The following is a 13,449-nucleotide window of genomic DNA, read 5'->3' as shown; positions in this document are numbered from 1 at the left end:
AACTTAGTTTTCTAAAGTCTAAGATAAGACCCCAAAAAGAGCTCTGATGAAAGATATGAATACAAGATTAGTATCATATGATTCACCATTAGTATTGTGTTAGTACCTATTCAGAGAAATGGAAACAAAAATTTAAATAAAAAAAAAGATTAAAAGATTTAAATAATTTTTACCAATATTGCTTAGACAATCACCTATTCTTAAATACCGACAAATGCTTTATAATTAGTTTTAGCCGCAAACTGAATCCAATAATTTTTAACTACTCTCTTTGTGGTAATATGATAGCACGGGTATCATCCATTAGGGATTTAGGTGTTACAATGGACTCACAATTGAACTATAACTTGCATATTGATAACTTATGTAAGCGCTTATAAAAAGTTAGGGATGATTCTTCGTATTGGCCAGCCTTTTAAGAGACCTATTACCTACAAATTGTTATTTTATTCCTTAGTTAGAAGTATCCTCGAATTTGGTAGTATAGTTTGGTCTCCTCAGTACCAAGTTCACATTGACCGTTTGGAGAGGATACAAAATATTTTCTTAAAATCACTTGCCTACAGAACAGGTAACTATTTTGAAAATTCTGCATTAGCGGCTAAATATTTTTGTGTCCCGTCTTTATCCAATCGCAGGAATTACTTAGATGTAATGTTTTTGTTTAAAATTCTTAGAGGTGCTATTAATAGTCCAGATCTCCTGAAGTTAGTGAACTTTGGTTGTCCGCGTCTCCCCTTACGGCCTAGACCTTTATTCCATGTTAGTTTTTCTCGTAAGAACTATGCTAAGCATACTTTTTTCAGACGAGTTCCCAGTTTATATAATAAACTTTTATTTGATATTGATCCCTTTAATAATTCGTTATCTAGTTTAAAATTGCAAGTGAGACGTAAACTTTTTTAAATAACTTTATTATAGTAAACAATAGGTATTCCTTGATGTCTGTATTTATTGATGCTTTTTGAATCGTAATTGTATGTGTTGCATTTCTTTTTTGAACTACGTTGTATTTATTATACTATGTACTACGCTGTTTTATAACTACATACCTACTGTTTTAAGTTAACTTCATATGTATTTTATGAACCTCCAGGTCTGTTTGTATTAATTTCAGTTTTTTGTAGGTACTCTATGTACTACACCTATGTATGATGTATATTACGACTGTTTGTGTTCTAAATAAATTAAAAAAAAAAAAAAAAAAATACTGTCTGATACAAAATTAGCCATATTTGTCTGGTAGAGCTGATTTGATTAAACAAAATAATACTTTGTTTAATCAAATATTATTATATCTTACGTCAAACATGTTTTTGAACTTATAATTGTTAAGAAATTCTATCCTTTACTATAACTCTTATTTACTTTTTCTGTAATTCCACCTAAATGTATTTATTTGAACCACCCTCAGCTACAATAAATATCACGCTATATTTAAATCCCTCATAGAGACCCCTCTACAGGGGTACACCCGTATTACAGTATGTACTCGTGATAATCGAAACCTGAAATTCCTTCAGGTGTCCCGCGCCGCTGAAACCAAAGCGTGACCTCTCTGCAGCCTTACAGCAGCTCAGATTGGCGCGAGACTGCGTCTGGAACGCACGCGTGCGACTCGCGACTCGTGCGGCGACTTGCGACTAGTCGCGCGACTGACAGTGCAGTGTGTGTGATGTGTGTTTGCATTGGATTAAGGACGTAAGTTCATTTCTTTTATATACTGTGTGTAATTTTATTTGCGATTGAGTGATGGTTTTTATACGCTTCATTTTTATTCCTTTGTTTAAAAGATTAGAATCGAAACAAAACACTAATTAGTGTTAGTGTGCTAATTTAATTTTGCTTTTTTACTTTATAATAAAAAAAAAATTCAAAAAGTAGTGTTATTCATTGAAGCTGTTTTATGTTTCTTAGAAGTAATTTAGTTTACTTTCTTTAGAAAACATATTTATTAGAAAATCACTTGTTTGAATTATTATGATATATTGACATATTAAGGTTACCTAAGATACTTTTAAGATCTCATTAACTGATTAACTATAATTAAGGTGATACGAAGACGCAAATATTAGGTATATGTACTTAATTGTAATAAAACACACAAATTAATTCAATGGGTTAATTGTCAGAAAAGTCAATTATTTACTGCATTACATTTTCAAAAATAGCAGAACATTTAACTACGATTATTATTAATCTGTGACTACGATAATTAAAATGATAATGTGAGGGCCAATTTAATGATACGATTTTTCATCTATAAATATTCAATGTTATTTATGACACCTACATTATTTTAAACTTTTATTTGAAACCATAACAATTAACAAACTTATACAACTTAACACCTTTATACAACTTAACCCAGAATCCTTATTACATGCCAAAGTATTAAAACACTTCTAAAATTAATTCATCCCATTAAAAGAAGACCTATAATTTTTAATGAAAGACGGCACGTCTTTAATTAACACAATTAAATCGGATTACGGGATAAGGCATTCTGAACTACCGAGCACGCACTTTCCGTCCCAGCGAATTTTCTGCCCAACCATTGTGTAGAGAGGGCTTAAACTTGTTCATCATCCATTGATTGATTTTCAGGTTTTTGTGACGTCTGACATGACAGCGTAAATTGGTTGGTGGAATCCCAGGATTGAAAGTGAACGAGTTTTCATTACTGGGGGAATCATTAGTTTGAGTCTCGAATTTTGTAATCAAATTTCGTGAATTCCTTTTATACACCGTGTAATATGAGGAAACCGCAAGATTACGCATTTCTGAGGGCAAAATAAAGATATAATTTTATATGACGTCAAGCAAAAATTTTTTTTTTTTTGTTATTTTTTTCACATAAAAAGTAAATTTTTGTAGGTACGTTTAAACTTGTTCATCATAATCATCATCCATTGATTGATTTTCAGGTTTTTGTGACGTTTGACATGACAGCGTAATTTGGTTGGTGGATAGAATCCCAGGATTGAAAGTCAACGCGTTATCATTACTGGGGGAATCATTAGTTTGAGTCTCGAATTTTGTAATCAGATTTCGTGAATTCCTTTTATATTTATTCTGCTATATTTTTTAAATGGGTAATATAGTTATTCGATTTTTGATTAAATTAAATTGAAAAGACAGAAAAGACAAAATAATAATAATTATGAAAAATAAACAAAGTTCCCCGTCGAGTACGTTCAGTCACCAGCATAAAAGTGATGATTTCTGTACCTTGTCACATTAACATCTTGTTTGAAATGTCATACGAAGTTGTCAAATGATTTAAAGCGACAAGGTACCTACAGATTAGAAATTATCACTTATTTTTGCTGGTGACTGTACATATGTATTGTCCGAAGGTGTGTCTGCCTATTCGTATATATAATATTATAGATTTTTGTGCGAATTAGTTGAAATACAGCTATATTTAATACATTGGGAAGCAATCATGCTGACTAAGTGTATAAACCAAAAAGACTGCCCAATCCATTTGAGAAATAATACCACAAAGTCAAATCATTAGTCTACAAGGAAAGTCGGCGATACTACTGTATATAATATTATTATGATATGACTATAAATTTTAGGATAATAATTTTTACCCATTTTTATGATTTAAGTAGTCGTATCGAATTTGGGTGGCTCGCAACTAATGATAAACATATTATACGTACTAAGAGCCACTGAATTCGCAATTGTACTTTATGATACAGGTATAATAAAATTATTAAAAAATTGTTTCAGAAACGTTTGTCGCAAAATCCTTTCTTAACTTTTGAAAGGGATTTAGGGAAATATCAGATTTACGTAGGCGAAACAGTACTCGAAAGATGTTCAAATTATCTTTCACTGTTAATTGTAATTTGCCTTTGGCATTCAATACTTGAATAATAAATACAATTACATTATTACATAAAATATATAACATTTGTAACGATAAATGACCTTTATCTAAGTACTGATTTCTTTCAGTACTTACACTTATGTTAATAATATGGATCATTTTGGTCAAGGTATTGGAAACATTAAAACGTAGACGTAAATCGTAACCGAAGTTAAAACTATGGGCGGTTTTTTTTTCAATGTAACAAAAGTTACCTAGTACTTACTTTCAGTGACGAAAACCAACACGGAATGGGCAGTACAATAGAACTGACAAAAAGATCGATGTTGCCCAAAATTGTTGGCACCGCTGGTAAAACCTTTTTTAAAACTCTTCGTGTTTCTCATATACCTGTACTGTTTGCGTTCATTCCACCCGGAATCGTCAAATATTTTGAACTTTTCAATTTTCTCATATACCAGGGCACACAATCGTTGACGCGAATGATTTATACAACTGGCTTTCGCGCCTATACGGAAAAGCATTAGAGAGATAATGACGACAGGATACGTATCGTCAACGATTGGACTCTTTGTTAGAGGGCCTAGACTGTTTGAGTTTATTTATCTCAATTGTCAGATGAATTTTATAACATTCAAACGAAAGCAGAATGGAACAAATATGAAAAATTAAAACAAAAAATGAATGAGACGATACCATCTAGCAGCTTATCGATTAAATTAACAGCTGCACCGGCTGGTCATGTCGGAATTGTATTACTTATCTTATATCATTATACGATATTTAAACGATATTCTTGTATATTTATTTATCAATATATACACCCTGTTTTTATTGGATTCCGTTAACTTTAAGGGAAGGTTCTTTAGATCAAATACAATTAATTTATCTAAGAAACTAGCGTCTTAACTGTTACGGTTATCGAGTTATTAAAAAAATAAAGATAATTACTTAATTCCTAATGTTATTTGTTCTGACATATGCCGTCAATCACTTGACACTAACTTGAATGTTATTCTGAAAGGTCTCTCACACTAATAAATTCATTTATTATGTATGAATACAATAAAGTGATATACAGGGTGGTTCCTGATAATGAATCTAGCTCCGTGTCGAACTTAACGGAAAACAAAAAGAACACGGTGTATAAATACCGACGATCTCGGAAACCGCTCTAACAATTTCGCTGAAATTTGTTATGTGGGGATTTTCGGTGGTGAAAAATCGATCTAGCTTAGCCTTAGGTTCCGGAAAACGCGAATTTTCGAGTTTTCATGCGTTTTCCTTTCGCGTTAGTAAACGATCGCTAATTTCGTCGCCCGCACGTAGGCTGCACGTAGCGCAGTCGTATAAGAGGGTCGGTCTAATATAATTCGCAGGCTCTTCGCAGGTTTTTTTTTATATTTATATAACAGTTTTTTTTTATCTAAAGACAATACATAATAAAATTTATTTATTTATTTATTTACATAATAAAATAGAACCGAGCGAAGCTCGGTCGCCCAGGTACTGAAATTAATGTTGATTGACTACCCATGACAGAAGCGATCTCAAATTAGTGGTCTATAATTACTTTTTAATTTATGAAAAGGTGACTTTTTACAACGAAGTTTATTAAGACAGCCCTGTGTAGGTATAATTTAATAGTTAAATTCGTCTTCCTGTAGTCGACTCGCCCATCTATCAATGCATCGTTAACTAAATGGACGCTAAACAGCTATACTATTGCCAGTCCGATGTAAATTAACAGAAACAATGCCCACAAACGGCCCAGACTACATTAATCACAATGACAGATCACTTAACAAGAACCGTGATTGATATCCGGCGAACAATACTTGGAGAATTCTAATAAGTAATTAACTTAGGATATCTCTTTTAATGAAGTATTCTGCAAATGGCGGAAGGGCGATTCGGACGATTGTATTTGTTGATTTAAGGAACCGGAGTGATGACGTGGGTCTACGGTGTAACTTGACTTGCTTTTTGCCCGGATGTGTTCCTCTACAGGTCGCAATTCTCAACTAAGTACTATCAGCTGCAAAAGTGCATGGAGAAATTATGAATGAATATCCGCCAAAAACAAACTTTAATAGCGAAAGGCTCAACAAGATATTTGCCCATGACGTCCAGGCTCCTGTGAGCAAATCAGCATTGTTCATGAGATGCCACAGGCAGGTAGCGGCAGGGGTTTACAATGCCTTACCGATAGAAATAAAGTCTCTTTCATCCACTAAATTCCTCAATCGTCTAAAAAAATATCTTATCGAACTGTGTCCATATAGTCTTAAAGAGTACTTTCAGCTTGTAAAATAAAATAAAATGTATTGCATGTTAGTTTTACTTTTGTAAACATTGTTTAAATAATGCTACACCAATCTGGTAAAATTGTATTGAAACTTATTAAACATGTACATGTACCGTCTTATGTAAACATACAATTTATGGCAAATAAATGAAATGAAAATGAAAAATTCATTGATAAATTTGCCTTGCACTTTTGCAGCTGATAGTACGAGTAAATACAATTCTTAGACCCAGTTTTTGGAAATATTTGAAAATGTGAAAATTTCCACAAGACAAACGCCAATAGCATGTATGACGCTTAACCCCTCGTATGAAGCACGTCAATTTCGATCCTTGGCAGTTAAAGCAATGGATTCAAATTCACGGATCCGTGTCTAAACATACGATGAGTCCAGACCATCGGACTTGATTGACTTGAAGAACTAAGTGTTCTTCACGTTTGAGCTTTCTAAGCATATCGCGAAGGTCTGCAGCTCACAAGGCCACTATCGTAGATATTTTATATCGCTAGATTCCACGACAATTTCATAACTTCATAATTCGGAAGAGAAGGAAGTTACTCACGCTTTGACCTACGAAGTTGAATTCAATACAATATTAGTTCTTGTAATTCTGACGTTTAATTTAAGGTTCCTGGTTAAATAAACAGTAAAATCGGTTTTGGTAGTGCTAGCTGGTTGAAATTCATGCATTGCGACGTCTCATCGCGCCCTGCCGATGGAAAACCACTTGCAGGATCCTTTAGACGTGGAAAGCCGCATGGTTTTTAACAAACATTATGGTTCTCGCTACATTACATGCTCACATAACTCTACTAAGAATTTCTCTTCTAACGGAATTCTTTCTGTTATTTAAATAGCTCTGAAGAGTAATAAAATTGCCTACTTGTGAAACACTGATTTAAACTTTCACGATTATTACACATAATTATTTTTAAAAACCGGGACTTAATCGCGTATAACTACATATTAAACTGACCTCCAACGTTTCAAGGACGGGGAAGACTGGCTTGAAATGACATCAACACCTTCTGACAGCCGCGCGAGTTTTTCGAACTACCCGCACTTGGTTTTGATTATCAACTTGACCTGTTTGCCTACTTGTGCTCAACGATCAAATACTTAATTCCAATAATTCATTTAAAAGCAAAGAAAGGAAAAAAGCTGTTTTAGACTTTATTGTTGAACGTACAATTATTGAATACTCTTTTTGATGAAATACCTTTCCTGTAAATGGGTTTGTGGAGTGGTTGCTTGTTAAGATTTTAAGTAAGACAATTTTTTTTCCCCTCACTAGCTCGGAAACACGTGTTTTGTCCTTTAATACCAGCGGGTAAAAACGCATTTTATCCACTAGTGGGTAAAGTAATTTGACCTTGAATAAAGTTAAATTAACTGCTTTAAAATCGATAAAAGTAGGTGAATCTAGTAATAAAGATGATTTACCACCTGTGGAACTACTGGAAGCAGTGATTAAACGCATTTTTGGGTTGTAGTTTCCTCGCTACAGTGAGGGGAAAAATTTTGTGTTACACTCGGGTGCAAATGTACCTATTTTACTTCTCGTGTGTTAAAAAACTCGCAAGTTCAGGATTCTATTTTCGAACTACTCGCTTCGCTCGTGGTTCAAATATACAATCCTTTCGCTTGCTCGTTTTTCAATTCCACACTCGGCGTTAAAATACAACTTTGCCCCCTTGTATAACAAATAACTATTTTTATGTGAGTACAGTCAGTTACAAAGACGTGATGTAAATACACAAAAAGATATGATGTGTGCATAGGCAATAAAGTACTGTATATATATGTTTGACACCTCAACCATATGTATTTTTATTGCTGACTGTAGGAACTATGATGTATTTGATAGTAAAGTAAATTATTTTCTAAATAAAATATGATGAGATTGATGAGTTCCATTGTGCAAGCGAGAAAATTATGGACATTTTTAATGCCACAGAGTCCAAGTTCATCAAATTTCCTCCCGTATGTCACCATTAGGTATCTACCCTAAGATGTTTATAATATTTTATAACACATATTAATCACATTTTAGTACTATGTCGTTAAAAACAGGATCGATACTCCAGCGCTCTGCCAACTGAGCCACCAAGACTTCAACCAAGCCAGCGAAATTTTCCACTACTAAGGTCAATGGGACCCGTAGCGACATCTACCGTAAGAGTGTTAAACTTCTTAAACGGCAACCGGAGTTCACCAGTTACGATGCGCTAACCATGCTAAATTTTAACTTCTGATTAGCAGAAACGTCTGCAATCGATGCCACTAGGCTTAGAATAAATTTAAAAGTGGAAAATGTCTGCCTTGGGTGAGACTTGAACTCACGGCCTCTGGATCGATACTCCAGCGCTCTGCCAACTGAGCCACCAAGACTTCGACTGTTATGTTATATTTCAATAAGTTTACCTTTTTCTATTCTCTCAAATTCAGTAGATCATTGCGCGAAACTACATTGTGTTTATTTATAACCTGTTTGACGAAGCAAAGAGGATAATAACGTAATAAAGGACACAGTTATACCTAGGTTTGAAATATTTCAGGACAACCAATTAATAACCCGTATAGTTTAGTTAATCTCGTGAAAGCAATAAATCTAGCCTAACGGAACACCTGGCGTGGCGTTAAAATTGTATATTAAAGTGACAGACGATTATCTGCGTCGTTACCTAAATAACCTAATAAATTGCGAATTTAGATTTCAAATAGCACTAAAATATTGGTGTGAAATAACACAAGGCGACTTTGATAAATTTTGTACGACGCTGCTTGTACCAATTGATCGATAACTTGTTCGTTTTAGGATTTTTAGAAAAACCCCCAACACTTCCTGCTATTTCATGTCTAAATTTACAGTTACCTATGTGTTTCTTTTATGGTAAACAAAAAAGAATTTTTGATCGGTTATTTCAAGGACAAACCATTTATATTTATATTAGTCTTCCCTGACGTAATAAGTATTGAAGTCCTTTAAAAAACATTGAAGTGTTTTCATTTAGTTTAGTTTATTAGGAAGAACGTACCTAAATAAAGCCTAGATAAACATCAGCATTATTCATGAACTGCCAGACTAAACAAGTAGGTAGGTAAACAGAGTTCAGGCGTTGGTAACAGACGTAAACGACGAACGCTACAAACATCTAAACAGGCTATTGGGACCGTGCGCGACGACAACGCCACGTGACAGTGACAATATTGTAACCGCTGTCGAGCGAGAAGTAAGTAAACATTGTGAAAAAATTAATGAAATCTTGTGCTATTTTACTACATTAGACAATTTTGGAAGATGGTGGTTACAACATTATCGCCAATAACATTAAAATCGTTGTTTTCAGTGAGAAATTAACAAACTGGTGACTAAAACGGGGATTCGTGCCATCGCTCACGAAATCATTTTCCAACCTGAGACGATGAATAAAGGCAATAAATTGGTGCTAGCTGGGCATTTTCTACAGATTGAAGACATTATTCCACCATTTGTACCTATGTGCAATAAAGTATAAATAAATCATTGGCTTTTGAAATAGTTGATCAGTTCACTGCTATCCTGTCATTTTCATGGGCTAACTATGGGTATTATAAATATCATTGCAGGGTACAGGGTTTATTGTAAAATAAAAACAAACTAGCTATAATAACGTTTAATTATAATATACATTACAGAAACTTGTTTCATTTACTTGAAAATTTGGAGGTTTACCAGATATCACATCAAATACAATCATGAATGCGATGAAATAAGTTCTCAGGAATTTTATTTAAAATGTGATAAGCCTTCAGTGGATGGACTGCTTCTGCTTCTATTGTTCTCGTGCTCCTTCATCCCATTGAAACCTCGATATTTACGCATTTTCGTCAATCCGTTTCGATTTGTAAACAGGAGCACAGATGAGGAAACAAATAAAATGATTTTCGAACATAACTGGGATTGGCTTCCACGTCGGCTTTTCTACCTCCAATAAAATTTGCACTATAAATTCACCGTAAATTCAGTTCAATACTTGTATCAAATGATTACGCACTTTAAGTAAAACTTCAGAGATTGGACGACACTTTTCTTCTTACGGCAACTATTCACTTAAACGGTGGATTTGTTTCCACTACGGTGTTGGAAATAGCTAGAATTTAGTTGCTACTTTTCTTGGAGTTATTACAATTCCCCATAACAAATTTTACTAGGCCCGTATTAAATTTATCTCAAAAACGACATGAAAATGTTTACTGCAATATGGATTTGACAGCGCAAGTCAGCGACTAAGATGTCAATTTTGGCCGTAGTGAGCGCTGTGATCGTTTTAGCTACCCCCTCCACCCGCTTTGCACCCTGCCAATTGAATTTTTAAGTTGGCAAGCTTGTAAAAGAAATAAAATAATTACACATTCAAGTTTCTAAAGCCCCACATTGACAGTACGATTCATCGCTTCGACCGATCGGATAAATCGGATAGCAAGTCGTTCAAATTCGTTTTGGCAGTTCTTAAAAAGAAGCTGATTTGATTAGGAGGCAAGTAGCCTATTGTCAGAGCATTATTTACATAACATTGTATGTCATAAAATTTGAAGTCAGATTAATTTTTGAACATGCTTGTTTTACGTCAAAACTGTGTTATATCATATTTATTTTGTTATCGAATATTTATTTTCATAAAATTTTAAGTTATAAACTTGCTGAGCATAAAGAGAATTAGTTCGATGTATTATTATGGATAGTATTAATATTGTATACAAAAATGAAGTCATATATCAGACCCTTTAGCACAACTTGCCTTGTCGCGCGCGAGTCCATACATCAAGCGCAACTTCAAGTATGTACTCGCGCGCGACAAGGCAAGTTGTGCTAGAGGGGCATATTACGTTTCATTTATAACTTTGTTAAGGCGCGAATTTATGTATAATAATAAGTATAATAACACAAATCACATGTGACAGAGTCCAGTTAGGTGAGACGATGAGCGAAGTGAGGAGGAGCGTGTTAGGTTGACCGTGAGCCAGCCGGAAATAACTTTTTAATGTAATAAATAGACAAATAACACCTTTCTTTCTCTCAAATTTACTTTTCAGAGAATATGGAAAATAAGGTTACTCTCTGAGATAATAGGTTTCATTTATAACTGTGTTAAGATGCGAATTTAATTCAATAACACGTATAGAAAAACAAAAATCTGGCAACCCCGGCCAGGTAAACATTGGAAAGTGAGAGCTCGCTAAATTTTATTTATTTATAAGTGGTTAAACCTTACGAAAATTTAGGCTGAAGTAAGCATAAGTGATGTGGGTCGCCCCGCGGCCGAAGACACATTAAATCAACGTCGCTGCACTTTATTTCAACGTTTTACACCACGGTAAGAATCACAAAAAGCCGTTTAGTATTCAAAACTCAACTTTTTGAAAATATAAAGGGTAAACACAGCAACGTGTACCATTATTTTGAGCAAACTGACGTTGACACTTCGACAGTGACAGACGAGACGGATTGACACATTATCACGTCTGCCAACATAAGCAGTTGCACGCTGGAAGGTGCGTTCAGAAACCAAACTTACGTCGACAATAAAGGGCAGAATAAATTCACATCACTGTTCGACACAATCTTAATTTTAACAGAACTAAGTAAATAATATACTTCTTAATAGTGATATACTGAAATATATTTAAAATATGGAGAAGAAAAAGGAAAACCTTCGAAAGACTGCCCTGAGGCAAAGAAAAATTGCAGAATCAACTCAGACTCCCAATAGTGACGGAGAGAGTACACATGATCACCTAATGTGCCTTAAAAAAATCACTGAAAGCGACAAGACTATACAAAAACTGAGGGAAGAATTAAAACAACTTTCGGATGTTGACAATGAAAATAAGATATTAAAACAACTTTTATCAGATAAAGACCGGCAGTATGAAGAGCTCGAGGCCAGGCTTATTAATAAAGACATTCTTAACACTAGTAGCACACAACTGGAAGTAGGATCACTTAGCACAGGTGACATAGAAATATTAACCCCGTTAAAATTTCAAATTGAAAAGAAAGAAAAAGAAAACCTCTCTTTGGCAATGAGAATCACTGAATTAGAAAATGAGAATAGAACCTTATGTGATATGATTCAAACAAATGACCCACCCTCGTGTAATAATTCTCTCAATGAAATGAATACTAACATAGATAAAATAAAGGACTTGGAGCAAAAAACTTGTAATTTTAGGCGAAAGATTAAAGCACTCTCCTCTAGACTACGCGCTCTGACAAAAAAACATTCGACCCTAAGAAAACAATATGATGAACTAAAAACACAAGAAATATCTATCGCTACAATTCAGAAAACAATAAAATGTCTTTCGGAAAGCACAGATAAGCTGAAATTGACTATGGAGCAGACCCCCTATGTGAGTACAAGCATCGAACCCAATATGGTACAACAACAGTCATCTTATACGACAGAAAGTGGTACGCAAATATACACTGAGCCTAGGCACAAAAATCAAGAAACTAAGCCAAATCTTCTGCTGATATCTGATCTCCACGGAACAGATGTAATCTCATCGCTGTCTCGGATACGACGTAGAGACTACAACTTCACTGCTGATATTATAAACAACGGAACTACGGATCGAGTCTTATTAGATATTGACAAAAAAGCTCATCAATTTACAAATAAAGACTGTTTAGTCTTAATGTGCGGAGGTTGCAATTATAACATTTATACTCCCGTAGAAACAGTGCAAATGATAGAGGAAGCTATCAAGAAACTATCCCATTGTAATGTCATTGTATGTTCTATCCCAATGAGCATTAACCATAATAGAAAGGGATTCAATGTATTTGCCAACAAAGTTAATACCGCGCTCTCTTTAGCTGTGTCAAAATACAATAATGTAAAATTTCAAACTATCGACGATAATATTAATGAACGTGACTTTGCCATTAATGGTTTTCATCTAAAAATTAAGGGTAAATTTAAATTAGCCACCGCTATAAACACTGCACTAAAGGAGATAAATGAAAATTTTTATAATAGTTCTCCTTTTTTATGAATTACGACTCCATTGTAAAAGTGACTGGGAATCTTGCCATAATGCATTTAAATATTAATAGATTAAGAAACAAATTAATTAGCTTAGAAGCTTTCATCGAGTGTGAACTTCAGTTCAGACCAATAGTAATCATGCTTACTGAAACTTGGCTTGAACCCGCGGAACATGAGCATATCAATCTGCCAGGATACTCAGTCACTACAAACTCCTCGAGAACCAATGTAAAGGGTGGAGGCACCATCATTTTTATTA

At 34.2% G+C, this 13,449-nt stretch overlaps 1 protein-coding gene across 1 annotated transcript in view; it reads left to right on the top strand.

Moving 5' to 3' along the window:
* The first annotated feature begins 1,287 nt into the window (after nt 1-1,287).
* LOC125236054 (leucine-rich repeat-containing protein 24-like) overlaps nt 1,288-13,449 on the top strand; it is a 52,412-nt gene continuing 40,250 nt past the window's right edge. Inside the window, 2 exon segments of the mRNA XM_048142743.1 lie at nt 1,288-1,330; nt 1,524-1,701. The gene's annotated coding sequence lies outside the window, so the exon portion shown is untranslated.

This window comes from Leguminivora glycinivorella, chromosome 18, assembly GCF_023078275.1.
Source record: "Leguminivora glycinivorella isolate SPB_JAAS2020 chromosome 18, LegGlyc_1.1, whole genome shotgun sequence".
NCBI lineage: Eukaryota > Metazoa > Arthropoda > Insecta > Lepidoptera > Tortricidae > Leguminivora > Leguminivora glycinivorella.
Note: the sequence above shows the minus strand (reverse complement) of the source record. Positions and strands in the feature narration are given on the sequence as shown.